This window comes from Schistocerca serialis, chromosome 3, assembly GCF_023864345.2.
Source record: "Schistocerca serialis cubense isolate TAMUIC-IGC-003099 chromosome 3, iqSchSeri2.2, whole genome shotgun sequence".
Classification (NCBI taxonomy): domain Eukaryota; kingdom Metazoa; phylum Arthropoda; class Insecta; order Orthoptera; family Acrididae; genus Schistocerca; species Schistocerca serialis.
This window is the reverse complement of record NC_064640.1, coordinates 97609312-97623734: the sequence shown is the minus strand read 5'-3', so window position 1 is coordinate 97623734 and position 14423 is coordinate 97609312. Positions and strand designations below refer to the sequence as shown.

At 36.0% G+C, this 14423-nt stretch overlaps 1 long non-coding RNA gene across 2 annotated transcripts; it reads right to left on the bottom strand.

The window, feature by feature from the left end:
- Window positions 1–783: 783 nt before the first annotated feature.
- Window positions 784–14117, bottom strand: LOC126469762 (uncharacterized). Of its 2 annotated transcripts, none has more exons than XR_007586067.1 (3): window positions 13965–14117; window positions 13789–13884; window positions 784–861 (listed from the first exon to the last, which is right to left on the bottom strand). It is a non-coding gene; the product is annotated as an uncharacterized LOC126469762 (long non-coding RNA). The 2 variants fall into 2 exon arrangements; XR_007586068.1 differs by lacking the exon at window positions 784–861 and adding an exon at window positions 4528–4655.
- Window positions 14118–14423: the final 306 nt, after the last annotated feature.

Here is a 14423-nt window from a genome sequence, read left to right as displayed (position 1 = left end):
TTTTTCTGAAAGTGATATCATTTTTTTGCCTGTGCATGAACGTCATATCTACCAATATCTGTCCCATTTGGACTACCATTTTCTGTCCCATTTGGATAATTTTTTTTTTTACTCTTAGAGTGTGTTACTGCTCCTCAAAGTTTCCCTCTGGATTTCCTCTGTATGTAACTGTATTATGTACTGATCTACACCTTAAAACAGATAAATAGAAGTAGCACACAATACCAGAACTAAATTCTGAACATCTCAAGTCAATGGCAATTTCATTTTTGTCTGTAGAAACATCGGCCTATCTACCTGTGAAAGATTGTTACCAAGAATGGCTGGAATGTGATATGCTGAAACATTTACAGGTAGTACTTCTGTGGTAATGCTGAAAGAGTTATGGATACAATGGGATTTTCATAAAATATGCTACTTGAAAATGCACAATCAACTAAAGAGTCAGTGAAAGAGTGTAAGGATTCACATCAAGCACAAAAATATCTGATGAGACCCACGAATATCTGATGAGTCACAATCAGTGTAGTTAAGGACGTTTACATACAGACTGAAATCTTCAGCACAGCACAATTATAAAAACTGTTTCAGAGAAATCTGTACAAGGACTATGGGAAATAAACACAGAGATAATCTACAAAGGCAAACATTTTTTATTACATATTAACTTTTCTTCCAATAATGTGCAAAGTTTTAGTGTTACATTTAAAAACTTGAAGATGATGTTCATTAAATGTTATGTTTCAACTCAAAACAGAATCCACTACCAAATACATATTAATTATTCTGCTGAGAGGTGATTTCTGCCCTCTGTTTGTTGCGTCTTAATTCTCTCCTTATGCATGCTTCCATACAATTTACCTGAAACACACAAGCCACTGTAATTCTTACATACATGATAGTAATTGTCTAAATACAACATAGTATGAAATCCGTATATTCTTTCATAATGCAATAATAATATAGTTGCAAAAATTCACGTGACCAATCATGTAGCACAATAATATACTGAAAAGTCATACAGCATATGAATTTAAATAAACAGAAAATATTTTAGTAAATAATTAGTCCACTAAACTGCAATGCTTAGGACACAACTATAGGTCTAATGCTACAGGAGTATTCTGTTTCCAGTGTAGCAGCTATCTTTCATTGAGTTGGCTGTGGGTATACAAAAATTGAAGAAATTGATGGATATAAACACAAATAATTGTGAATATGATAGAGCCCACAGAAGTATATCAGCAATCTTTATGGCACAGTCACTTTCATCTTCTGAATGCACCATAATTCCACAGATCAATCAAAATCCCTACCACTAAGGAGTCAGCTCCTTATCTTTAAGGATGGACTGCAAACACATGTTACAATGAAAAACAAAACAAAAAAATGAAGCAGATAGATTGGATATTTTTTCTAAATGTCCAGTTTTTGTGTGTAATTATCAAATTAAATTATTCTTATGTTACATATCAGGTTAACACTTATTATACACTGACCAGTCACATTAATGTCATCTCCTGTCAAAAGCCTAAACAAGCACTTTTTTTTCCCCAGCACAGAACACTGTGAGATGTGCAGCAAGAGAGACAATATGGAGGGAGGGTGAGGAAGAGGAGGAGGAGGAGATCAGTGTTAAACGTCCTGTCGACAATGAGACGGAGACGGAGCACAAGCTTGGAATAGGGAAAGGTGTGGGAGGAAAATTGGCAGTACCCTTCCAAAGGAACCATCCTGGCAACTATTTAAATGGACACACTACCATTTGACAGTATTGTTGTTTATTTAACTATGCCCAGATTTCAGCTATTTATGCCATTTTCAAGCGATTGAGTTTATGTCATTACCATATAATGCTGGACATCAAGCTCAATATATGTTAATGACAAAAAACTCAATCACTTTAAAATGGTAAAGTCCAAAACCTGGGGCATAATTAAAAAAAAACAATACAGTTAAATAGTGGTGTGTCCATTTAAAAATTATTGTATTATTGTTGGTCAGCAACATCAAAAACTGTATCCTGGCACCTGCCTGAACCAATTTAGGAAAATCACACAAAAACTAAATCAGTGCGGCTGGATGTGTGTGTGTGTGTGTGTGTGTGTGTGTGTGTGTGTGTGTGTGTGTGTGTGTGTGTGTGTGTGTGTTTTTCCTGTTATTAGAATGTCACCTACATAAACACTTATTTTTGAATTGACTTCATTCCACAAAACAAAATCCAAGGCTCTAATAGATTCAGCAACAGGTACATTTAATCAAAAGGTGCAACGTGATATTTGAAAACATCTACCTTATTATAAAAATGCTGTGTATTTTCTAGAACATGGATCAAGACAAATTTGGTGAAAACTTTAAGTCAGATCTTAGCTGCTTGTAAACTTCACACATTCAGCTTTATATAATAGTTATCCCGTATTTTCTTGACCATGATTCTCTCTTTGCAGGAACTTATTCAACTGTCTTGAACTGAGAACAAGCCTGACATGACCACCTTATTATGAAAAAATTATTGGAGGGTAGTTGTATTCACTGTTACTTTACTCTGTGGCGTCGATAGGCATTATCGGCCATCGACAACATTAATCTTTGGGACTCAGGTAGCTCATCTGAGCCGCCATGTTAATTCAGTCTGTTCTCATACCTTGTACTGTGTGTATGTGTATGATAATTGTCGAAATATATGTATGTGCAGATATTAGTGGGAACAGTTTATTCCGCATACCGCTATTCATATTCTTTTTCCATAACTCTATGATTTCCCATGATTCCATTTTTTTAATCTCATTTTTTACTGCCTTGATATTTGAAAAAAATGATACCATAGGGTTTCATAAAAATGGTTGGTGAGGTCTAAGGTGTATCTTGCATTGATAGCTTTTGACTTTCCCTAGTTTATAACAAAACATATCTAGCAAATCACATGACATTTCATCCAACTTTGTCTTCCACTCAGGGTTTAAAGTTATAGCTTCATTGACTTTACAGTTAACAAATTATTAAAAAATTTTGATCACATAAATAATATAAAAATGGTGTTGGTTATCCCTATAATAGTTATTTTGCTATTATGATTGCACCCTTTTGCATAGTTTACAACAAACTTAGCTTTATACAAAGTAATATTATTTTAGTTTCAGTAATTATCATATTTTTTTCCACCCCAAACAAAATTGGCATTTTATTTTACTATCCAATCCATGTCCAGAAGGAAATTTTCTTGAATCACTGCCTGCCTATGTTTAAAGGTTCTGTTTTTAATTTCAAGAGTGAACAACATTTGATTTCAGTCCTATTATTGATAACTCACCAAAATTCATTCCAGTCATAATTCTATCTCAAAATTTCTGTGTTATTTCTGAGACAGGGCTTTCTGTGTCTATTGGGCATTCCTTTTTGCAGCCAACAATTTTGACTTTCATATATCAATAGTCTTTTCTCTCATAATCTTCAATCTCTTTAAAATTTTATTCTCGCACTATACTTTTCTTACTAGGTTTCTTACTTTCACTTTTCAACAGATTAACAGCCACACCTGACCCTTCACTATTTTCATTGTTTTCAAAAGTAGGATGAATGCAGAACAATCTGAAGCTTGTTGCTCACTTTTTATTTAATTCATTTTTCTGTTTCTTCCACCAGTTTGACTAAGAGGCTTTACTGTCATTAGTAAACATTTCCCAGAATGTTTGATTCTCACTGTTATTCCATAATCATCCCACATTAATCTTAAAAAAAATTCTCCCTTCCTTTCTAAGATGCAAAAAAGTGAAGCACCTCGAAGACACAGTCAGCTGTCAGTGTAACTTCATACTTGTAGACACCATCAGCAATTAGGTAATGATTGGATTTGCAATTTTCTGGGACAGGTAGAGCTGCCATGGCATTGGATTAGTGTTGTTCATGTTTAGTATGTTACCAGACCTGGTACAATTTGTATGGGGTGTGAATAGCATCAGCTGTTTGATGATCACTGTGAAGGACATTGAGATGTTTCCTGTGAGACAGCACTATCAGCATCTGACAGAGTTTGAAAGGGACCTCATTGTGTGTCTCCAGTTTTTTGGATGGTGAAGTCATGCAATACCCACATTATTGGAGCATCTATAAGTGAAAAATGGCTTGATGTTGGACTGCAAGGGAATGTAAGGGCAGGAATATTCATAATCAAGGTACTGGTCAACCACATTTGGACACCAAAAGAGAAACTCACCATTTGTACACGAAGCACATAGTATCCAATTAACATTTGTGCCTGCCCTCGTAGAAAAACTAATGGACTCCCTGCTACATTCTGTGTCATCCCCCACCATTGGATAGAGACTAGTGGCAGCTGGGTTAGGGAATTACTGTCCCAGGCATAGGCTGACGTTAACACCACAACACAAATGGCTGTATTTGGAGTGGTGCCACAATGGAGAAGCATGGACTGCTATGAATGGCATCGCATTGTGTTCAGCAATGAATCACAGTTCTATACTATCTTGGGTGACCATTGTTGGTGAGTATGGTACTCACCTTGGAGAGGTCTCATTCTTTTTGGAGAGGCACAGCAATGGTATTCCTGGAGTCATGGTGCTGGGAGCCATTGGTTGTCTTATTAAGTCCCCCCTTATCTACTGTTGATGTTCAAGAAATTTCCTATATTGTCTGCACTGTAATGACACCACACGTATGTTGAAATTCTTTTAACAAATTGCTAATATTACAACTTTATACCAAAGAAAAAAGTACTTTATGTTGCAGTTGATGTCAGTGTCTAGGAGTTGTCTTGAGTTAACAACCTTACTGAAAGTAAACTTTGGTCCTGCGTTTTGTTTCAGAGACGGCTAAGGCATAGCTTGTTGATTTTTACATATCCACTATTTCTTTCTACTATGTGCAATCAGAAACATTTTCACATCAGGTAAAATCACAGTATAAACACATTATGCGTAGTCATCCATTGCAATGAATGTCATGAACTGAAACTCAGCACACTAGAAATACTAGTGACAAACTTCATGTCTTTGGTGCCAATTACAGTATATATGTCAATAATATAATGTTCTAGAAGCATCCAGAACATTTGAGGAAGAAAACTGGTGGCAGAATGAAATTCTTCTATTAATATTTCACACAACTCAAAATTAGTTGATATTTCTCACACATAAAAAATACTCAAAAATATTAAGGAGCTAAAATGTATCTATGAAAGCGACAAAATTAATTAAATGTTCATCAGAAATAGAGGTGTTATGCCATACCCTATGCTCAAAATAACATAGTTTATGAAGTTCAACACATAAAAGTGGAAACTCACATAAGTTATGTTATATTGATTTCATAAAACAAAATTGAGGAGTGTATTTTATAGTTTGTTGCAATATTTTAAGGAAGACTACTCAGTTTAACCTAGTAGTGTATAAAAATATTGATATATACTTTACAAACTTTAAGCAAGCCAGACCTTTGACAGACTCTAAAATATTGTGTAAATATTGAAAGACATGAATCAGATGTTACATATCTCAAAGTACCTACAACCATGGCAGAAAATAAGATGTTAACCTAGGTCTCCATAATCTGAAGAAATTACATAACATCTTTGTTTATTACAGTCTTCAGACTCTGATGGCACAACGGTACATGATGAACCTCCTGTGTCCTCATGTGTTACTTCTCGTATGACAGTACCATGGTGCCATTCTTTAATAGAACACTTCTTGTCCACATATGGCACATATAAGATATACCCAACTGAAAGGGATAAATTAACTGTAGCACCACTGCATAACAGATTTGTACAAATTTCCTCATTACCAGAGAGATGTTTGCATAGTTAGATGCCTGATGGATTCCTCCAATCACCACAAAGAGCGGTTATCTGATTTCTTCATGCAGAAGGGGAGCATGCTTCACAAATTTATTGGAAGATGAAAGAGCTGTGTGGAGACCAGTGTCTCACACATTGCACAATATTTCGTTGGTGTCACAGTTATGAAAGAGGATTCATGGTCAAGAAGTTCTTCAGACTCCTTCAAAAACTTTGATGGGAGTCATAGAACATCCTTCTTCCACCCCCAATACCTCCCCATGTGACTCGCATATCATTGGCCCCTTAAAACATTCTGTGAAAAGTCAAAGGTTCAGTTGCGACTAGGAAGTGCAGAACATTGATGCAAACTTGGTCTCTCAGCAACCCAGAAGTTTCTACACTGAAGCTATCCAGTCCCTTTCTACATATTGGAATTGGTCTATCAATATCAGTGGTAGTTATGATTGTACTGTTCCTCAAAAACAGTAGTTATAGTATTATTACCAAAGTTTCTTTACACATAGCTGAAGTCTCCTATTTCTTTGTACACAACTTATATCTCTACAAACTGTCTGCATAATGTTGAAGTACTACAATGACCACCTATAACTACAATGACCACCTATATCCCTGTACCTATATCCATGTAACATGTTTTTGAGTAGCTTGGTTATCAACTATATACCAGTATCAGTATCCAGGATATGCAGGACCAGTTACAACAGCTGTTGGCCAGATTGCCTCAAAAGAGGATACAACAGCTTTATAACACCCTTCCCTACCAAATTGGGTCCATGCATATAAGCCAGAGTGGGTGCAATGTCATACTGATAAGCAGGCTAATACTTCCAGAATCTTTATACAGTTTACTGAAATTTGTAATCACTGAAATTACATCAAATACCCTTACAAGCCATAAAGCTTTCTTTTTGTTTCCTGCACTCCTTCTGAGTACTTCACATTTTTGTGAGACAGTGTATATACAGGCTTATCCTGGTCACCTTGAAGCTGTTTCTAGCATTGTTTTGGCGCTACTTCAGAAGAATTTGGCATTTAATGGGTAACAGGAGTACAATCATGCATTAGAATCATTACTTGTTTCCCATTCCCCACTTCAGAAGCCCACATACATTGCAGATACTGTATTCAAATCTCAGTAGAAAATTTGCAATGACACTCTACACTGCCTCTTTCTGAAAAAGATTTATAATCCAAGAGCTGAAGTGTATCTCTACCCTACTATGTGTGCCAGTTCAGGACTTCTTCACCAACAGGGAGGATGCTGTGAATTATTTGTATATTTTAACTACGTCATCGCACTGGATATGACTGGCATTTGTTTCACTTAGGTCCCTAAAGATCTTCTGTGTACTCTGTGGTGTCACATTCCATACAAAACATCATCAAATTCCTTAAATGGAAAGTAATGTATACCTCTTCTTGAAGTCTTTCAGGCTGGTTGACACATCATTGTCACCTACTGCATCAACAACAACTAAGAAAGATGGGAATACATATCTATCTTTCAGAGCAAAAGAGAAGACACTGGTAATAAATGCAAGGATTATGGAAGGAAGAAGAGTCTACAGACAAGGAAAGATGAGCACAGTGGAGAGGTAAAAAATTTTGTACAACAAACCAGGAGTGTGAGCCACATATTAAACAGTTTGATATTATTTTATTTAAGAAAGTGAACCTATTTGACACTGAAGTGTGTATCTTATGTTTGTAAGCTCAAAAATTATGCTTGGAACAGTTACTTTCTATGATATTCACAATTATTGTTTTTTCTCTCTCCAGGCTCTGACTAAATTGATAAAGTCTATACAGAATAAATACAGTATCATGCTACAGTTTAGAGAGCTTCTTGAACTTCTGTTTGTTGCTATGTCTCTTAACTAATACTGTTATGAAATGACAGTGATTTCTACTTGATTAAGGCTTTAAATAAATCTTCACCTGTTCACACACCCACCAGCCTTACTGCATAGAAATTATATCATGTTGTATATATCTATCTGCTGCAAACAGTATTGTACAGCTACACTGTGGGTTCTGTGGCATGGCCAATAGCCATAAAGTTACCCAACAGACTGTTTCCTGTTTAGTTTTTCAATATACATACTTCACTTTACTCACATATAACACTCTACTGTAAGTTACTGAAATATGTAGAGAGAGTGAACAATCATGCAGAACATTATACAAAAGACAATTGTGAGCCAAAGTCTCTCTCTCTCTCTCTCTCTCTCTCTCTCTCTCTCTCTCTCTCTCACACACACACACACACACACACACACACACACACACACAAATGGTTAAGGAATTAACACTCCTCTAACACCTAAGGTATTGAAACCACTTCCACTGACCTGAAAAACTAGAAATAAAATTAAACAAACGAAACTACCTACACTTCTAGCACATGTAGGAGCCTTTTTTTCATTAATGTCTCTACTTTTAAAGATAATCACACGAATAGTCTGCAGTCTATGTGGTTTTATGACCCTGTCTTGTCCCAGAACACACAATCAGTATAAATTGGTAACTCACAGTTGGCTTAATGGTTTGATTTGCATGGTATTAGCTGTTTCTCTTCCTCTGGAACTTAGATATGTACATAATTTTTCCTTAACATAGTAGTACCAACAATTTTAGAACTGTCATAACAACATTGCATGTAAATGTCAAAAGCCACACTGCACTGAGAAAATTCATTTGATTTTATAAAATTTATGAACTTACAGAAAATTTTTTAATTTGTGTTACCATTATAGTTGTAAAAGAGGAAGTCTCCACTCATAGCCTGGACCATATTAAATACTTACTGGGTTAGTAAAGTGAATAATAAAATCTTTGAATTGGCAGGATACAGATGGATTTGTGTTAATAGAGTAACACTATTCCTTAACCTGTTACAGTTCAAACCAATTAGAAACAAAGCTATTTACTTAGATGGAACAGGTCTTAAAGACAATTATGTACAGAGAGTTCTAATTGAGAATAATGAATTACTTAGGACTATAGGAGACACTTCACTGAAAGAAGCACTGTGTTGTCGACAGGTACAGAGCTTTGCTTTGCTAGCTTTCAGAATGAAATTCCTTTCTCAAGTTTGTAGGACAAACATGCACACAAACACACACATACACTTACTCACATGCACATGCCCATCTCTCTACATTGTGCACAGTCGATTCAGTGTAATGTAGGGAGACAGGCATGTGCATGTGTGGGAGTGTGTGTGTGTTTGTATGCACATTTCTTGTACACGCTTGAGAAAGGAATTCCATTCCAAAAGCTAGTAAAGCAAAGCTCTGTACCTTTTGTTTGTGTACCTGTCATTGACACAGGTCTTATAGACAAGTCATAAAGCACAATAATTTAGAAATGCTAAAAAATGTCCATGCCACACGGTCATGTTGACTTTGATGACCTCAAAAGCTATCAAAATTTAGAAAAAAATGCAAATATTCCATGATACTGGTGTTCAGTATAATCCCGAAGAACTCAGCAACCATTCTCATGTATTCTGCTAATACCTATATTTTATTATTTTGTTTACTAATACAGTAAGTATTCAATATGCTCTTTCTTGATCTTATAAAAGATCTGTTACTAAACGTGATAGTTGGCCCAAACATTTATCCCTTTGAGGATGAGACAAGTGTTATCTGAAAGAAATAGAGTGTTATACACTGACGTGACAAAAGTCACGGTATGGCAACATGCACACATGCAGATGATGGAAGTATTGCGTACATTATGTTTAAAGGGCAGTGTACTGGTGGAGTTGTCATTCGTATTGAGTTGGTTCATACGAAGAGAGATCCAACAAGATTGAAGCTGCACAACAGGGACTAATAGACTTTGAATGCAGAATGGTGGTTGGGGCCAGATGCATGGAACATTCCATTTTGGTTATCAGTATGGAATTCAGTATTCTGAGATCCATTGGTTCAATAGTGTGCCAAGAATACCAAATTTCAGGTACTACTTCTCACCACATACAATGTAGTGGCTGATGGCCTTTACATAATGAACGAGAGCAACGGCATTTGAATGGAGTAGTCAGTGCTAACAGACAAGCAACACTGCATGAAATAGCCGAGGAAATCAATGTGGAATGTATGATGAATGTATCCGTTAGAACAGTGTGGTGAAATTTGGCATTAAGGGGCTATGGCAGCAGTCAATAGGCGTAAATTCCTTTGCTAATAGCACAACATCCACTGCAGCACCTCTCCTGGGCTCATGACCATATCAGTTGGACATATATCAGTCTGTGCAGACAAGTCCCTACATAGGTTGGTAAGAGCTGATTGTAGCATTGAGTGTGACACAGATGCCTTGAAGCAACACACCCTAGTTGTCAACAAGGCACTGTGCAAGCTGGTGCTGGCTCCATAACGGTGTGGGCTGTGTTACATGGAATGGGCAGGGTCTTCTGGTCCAACTGAACTGATCATTGACTGGAAATAGTTATGTTCAGCCACTTGGATACCATTTGCTGCCATTCAAGGAATTCATGTTCCCAAACAACAATGGAATTTTTATGGCTGACAACGTGCAATGGCACTGGGCCGCAGTTGTTTGCGACTGGTTTGAAGCACATTCTGGACAATTTGAGCAAACAATTTGCTCACCCAGAGCCCCCAATATGGGACATAATAGAGAGGTCAGTTTATGCACAAAATCCTGTACTGGCAACCCTTTCACAATTATGGATAGCTCTAGAGGCAGCATGGGTCAAAATTTCTGCAAATGAATTCCAGCGGGTTTTTAAGTCCATGCCTCATCGAGTTGCTACACTATACCGGGCAAAAGGGGTTTCTACAGGATATTGGGAGGTATCCCACAACTTTAATTACTTCAGTATGTACACTATGTAGGTAACAAGACAGTCAGTAACATGAGCATGTGGCTTTCTGAGGAGAGATTAATGCTGCACTATAACAGAGTGCAAAGCATATAGTTTCTGCCATTGACCTCTTGTAAAAGCAAAATTTTATTGCCCAGGGTGATCAAACCATCAGAGGGGTTGATGGTTTTAAGTTCTTTGGATTAAGGGTTGACAGAATACATTCTTGGAAGCAGCATAAAAGCTGAGTTGAAAAACTCTACTATTGCACAAGCTCCATACACAAAATTTCTCGGCATACTGGTGGATTGGCACTTGCGAGGGGAGAAGGATCTAGAAGTTCTGAATAGAAAACTAAGTAAATACTCAAATGTGATAAGAACATTTAGGGACTGCTGCTCCACTGAATCATTGTTGTTTGACTGTTATGCTTATATGAACAGCTTGCTTAGATATGGTGTGATTATTCAGGAAAACACAAACATTCTAATTTCAAAAAGAGTTATCGGAATAATGAAATGAGTCTCCCATAGAGAGTCACGAAGGGAAATATTAAATAATTTAAAACAATGACACTTCCTATCTTATACATTTATTGATGTCTGTGCTTTCTGAAAAGTTGCCATAAATATTCAGCTTTGAACAAACAGAGTCACAACTATGAAACAAGAAACATAGATGATTTTCACAGAGACACTCACAAAAATGTCCTTTGCCAAAAATGTGTACCTTATCAACCCAAAATACTTTTTAGTGCATTGCCTGCTGCAATAAAGGAAGTTAAGGAATTTCATAAATTCAAAGTGCAGGTAAAGCAATTTTTAATAACAAATTGCTTTTATAACATTGAATAAACAAATCACTTGTATAACATTGAAGAATGTCTGAATATAAAGAAAGTGAAATTATTTACATAGGCCTAAACTGATTTAAAATTTTTGTATTTACATGAAAGTTCATAAATAACTTAAATATAAGAAATCAAACCAGGGAAACTCCAAGTTGGAATATCATTGATATAAGGAAAAAAGGCAGATTGCTACTCACTGTTAAGATGAGATGTCGAGTTGCAGTCAGGTACAACAAAAAGAGCATTACGCATTTAGGTTTCAGCTAAAGGCTTCTTCGTGAAAGGAAAAGCACACTTGCCCATTCATTCATTCATTCACACATGGGAGTGAATGTGCACGTTTGTGTGTGTGTGTGTGTGTGTGTGTGTGTGTGTGTGTGTGTGTGTGTGTGTTTGTAATTACTTTTCTTAAGATGGCTTTGGTCAAAAGCTAAATGTGTAGCAGCTTTTTCTTTGTGCCTGTCTGAGACTCAGTGTGTCATCTTTATGGTGAGTAGCAATCTATCTTTTTCCTTATATATATATATATATATATATATATATATATATATATATATATATATATATATATTCCCATGTGATTTTTGTCAATATTGACTCATTCAGAAGCAACTGCAACACTCATTCAGTGAGTACTAGATGGAAAAATGATATGCACTAGGCTAACACTTCAGCATTATACAGACTGATATGCACTGTTTGGCACTGTCAATGCCAAAATTGTATGTGTTATTGGTATTAGCTATACAGGTGAGTATTTAGCACTCACAAAGAGGAGTTATTTTCAATGTGATCCCACTAGTAACCATCCATATCTCTATACTCAGGTATATTGGGCAAAACAGGGTATACGGCAATATAAATGCCAACAACATATGGGAGAATATTTTGAAATGGCTCAGAACAAGAGTGGTAAGGAGTGATTCACATAATTGGCATCACTATCTTTATGGAATTTTCAAAAGAAGGGAAGTGATAAGTTATGGACAAGTAAACTGGAAAAAAATATAATTCTATGTCAACAGTCAGTTCACCTTGTTGGTTAGAAATTCAGCTATAAATGCTTAAGGTCATTCTTCCTTTCAGTTCATAAATTTTCATAACAACACAAATACGACATATGACGACTCAGACATTCATTGCAGCTATCTAAATAAGACAGTTATACACTTAGCTACATATCAGAAACTCCTACGGACATATGTTCCATTGTTTGCATTCAAGTTAGTGACTACGCACAGACATGCCTATGGTCACGTACTGAAGCCCACACTAATATAGTCTTGTGCATATAGAGAAGAATGTATCTTCCACTGTATGTTTCACACCAAAACACCCTCATTCACCTCAGTGTTGTGGAGGCTGAAGTTAAAGAGTTCATTGTGTCACTAGCAGTATAAATTTGCTGGGAAAACTGTGACTCTGAATGGCTACATATGTAATCCTCAGTAGAAAAACTGCTTCCTGTATATTACTATGACTTACAGAAAAATAATAATCCCACATAATTCCCATGAATGATAATTACATTAAAAATAAATAAATGTTATTATATATCATTTAAAGGTAGTCATTGGCATCTTTTCTGTTCAGTCACATAACATCCTGTCCCCTGAGAATCGAATTTTGAATAGCAATGTAACATGGACACAGATATATAAATTCTGGTACAGTACCACACTAAAACATATGAGATTATAAATATTACAAAAAAACTGCTCAATAATATTGAATCAGAAGCATTTCTTACAGTTTTACTAAAGGGGATACTTAGCTTTAAAACTACCATAAGTAAATTTATTTCTATACTCCATATCTCCTAAATAAACAAAAACTTTGGAATTTCGCAATAGTAGTTGTGTTTACTTTACTTCCGGAAGTAACTGTTGTGATATTCTACTTTTTAGTATTACAGCAGGTGGCTAATGACGAATTTCACATCTGTAAATCTTGACCTGACTGGAAGAAGTGCTCGGAAACTAGGCAGACAATTAAAGGTTCACAACATTCTTCATACAGACAAATATTACGAGATGTGTTGAAAGTTACTGAATTGACAAAACACTAAAATCAATTGTCATGCTCTACGAACATGAGGTAGTATACTGTTTCAGCAGCTCTTTCCGGAAATTCCAATGGAACAATGACACATTAAAAATATTGTTGTGCATTGTGAATGACACATTAAAAAATATTACTTATGCACAACCAAAAAGGCGCATAGACTGAATAAATTTCTTCTACACACTAAAACCTCTATGTTAAGCCAGTATTAATTACCTCTCCAGGGCTAAGTCGCATTGTTCCACGAGGTTTGAGACAAGTTCGGAAACATCTCTCACATATCTCGATGTACTGTTTGACTGAACGTTCATACTGCAATAAATTACTTAGGCTTATTTGTTCCATATAATCATGTAGAACGACTTTAGCGATAAATTGTGTAAGCTACTTACAGTTTCATCATTTTCTGATGCCATATTGATAAGCTAGGACATAAATGGGTCTGATTTCTGTTGAAATTGAGAGTATTCTCCTCAGACAACTAGCGAGTAAAAACGCGCCACTGTTGCGCCAAAGATAGTACCGGCGACACATATTTTTACGGGGCCTTCGCTTATCATAGTCATCAAACCTAGACACTTGGAAGAATAAAAAAGCCATGTAAATAATACAAGTAATTTCAAAATTAGTCTATAGTCTTTAGTGACGTTTTCTGCTTTTGGTTCACAAAGAACGTGTTTTCTTTAGAAAGCTTTGTCTATGTCCTAGTAACAACAAATCAACGTGGAAACCTGACTGATATGTTGGGTTCCTTCTATAGTGAGTGTTACCAAACTGATAGAGGATCGATGCGGTTGTGCTGAGTCACATCCTGATTGTGCCAAATCATCACAATCTTTGTAGAGATTATA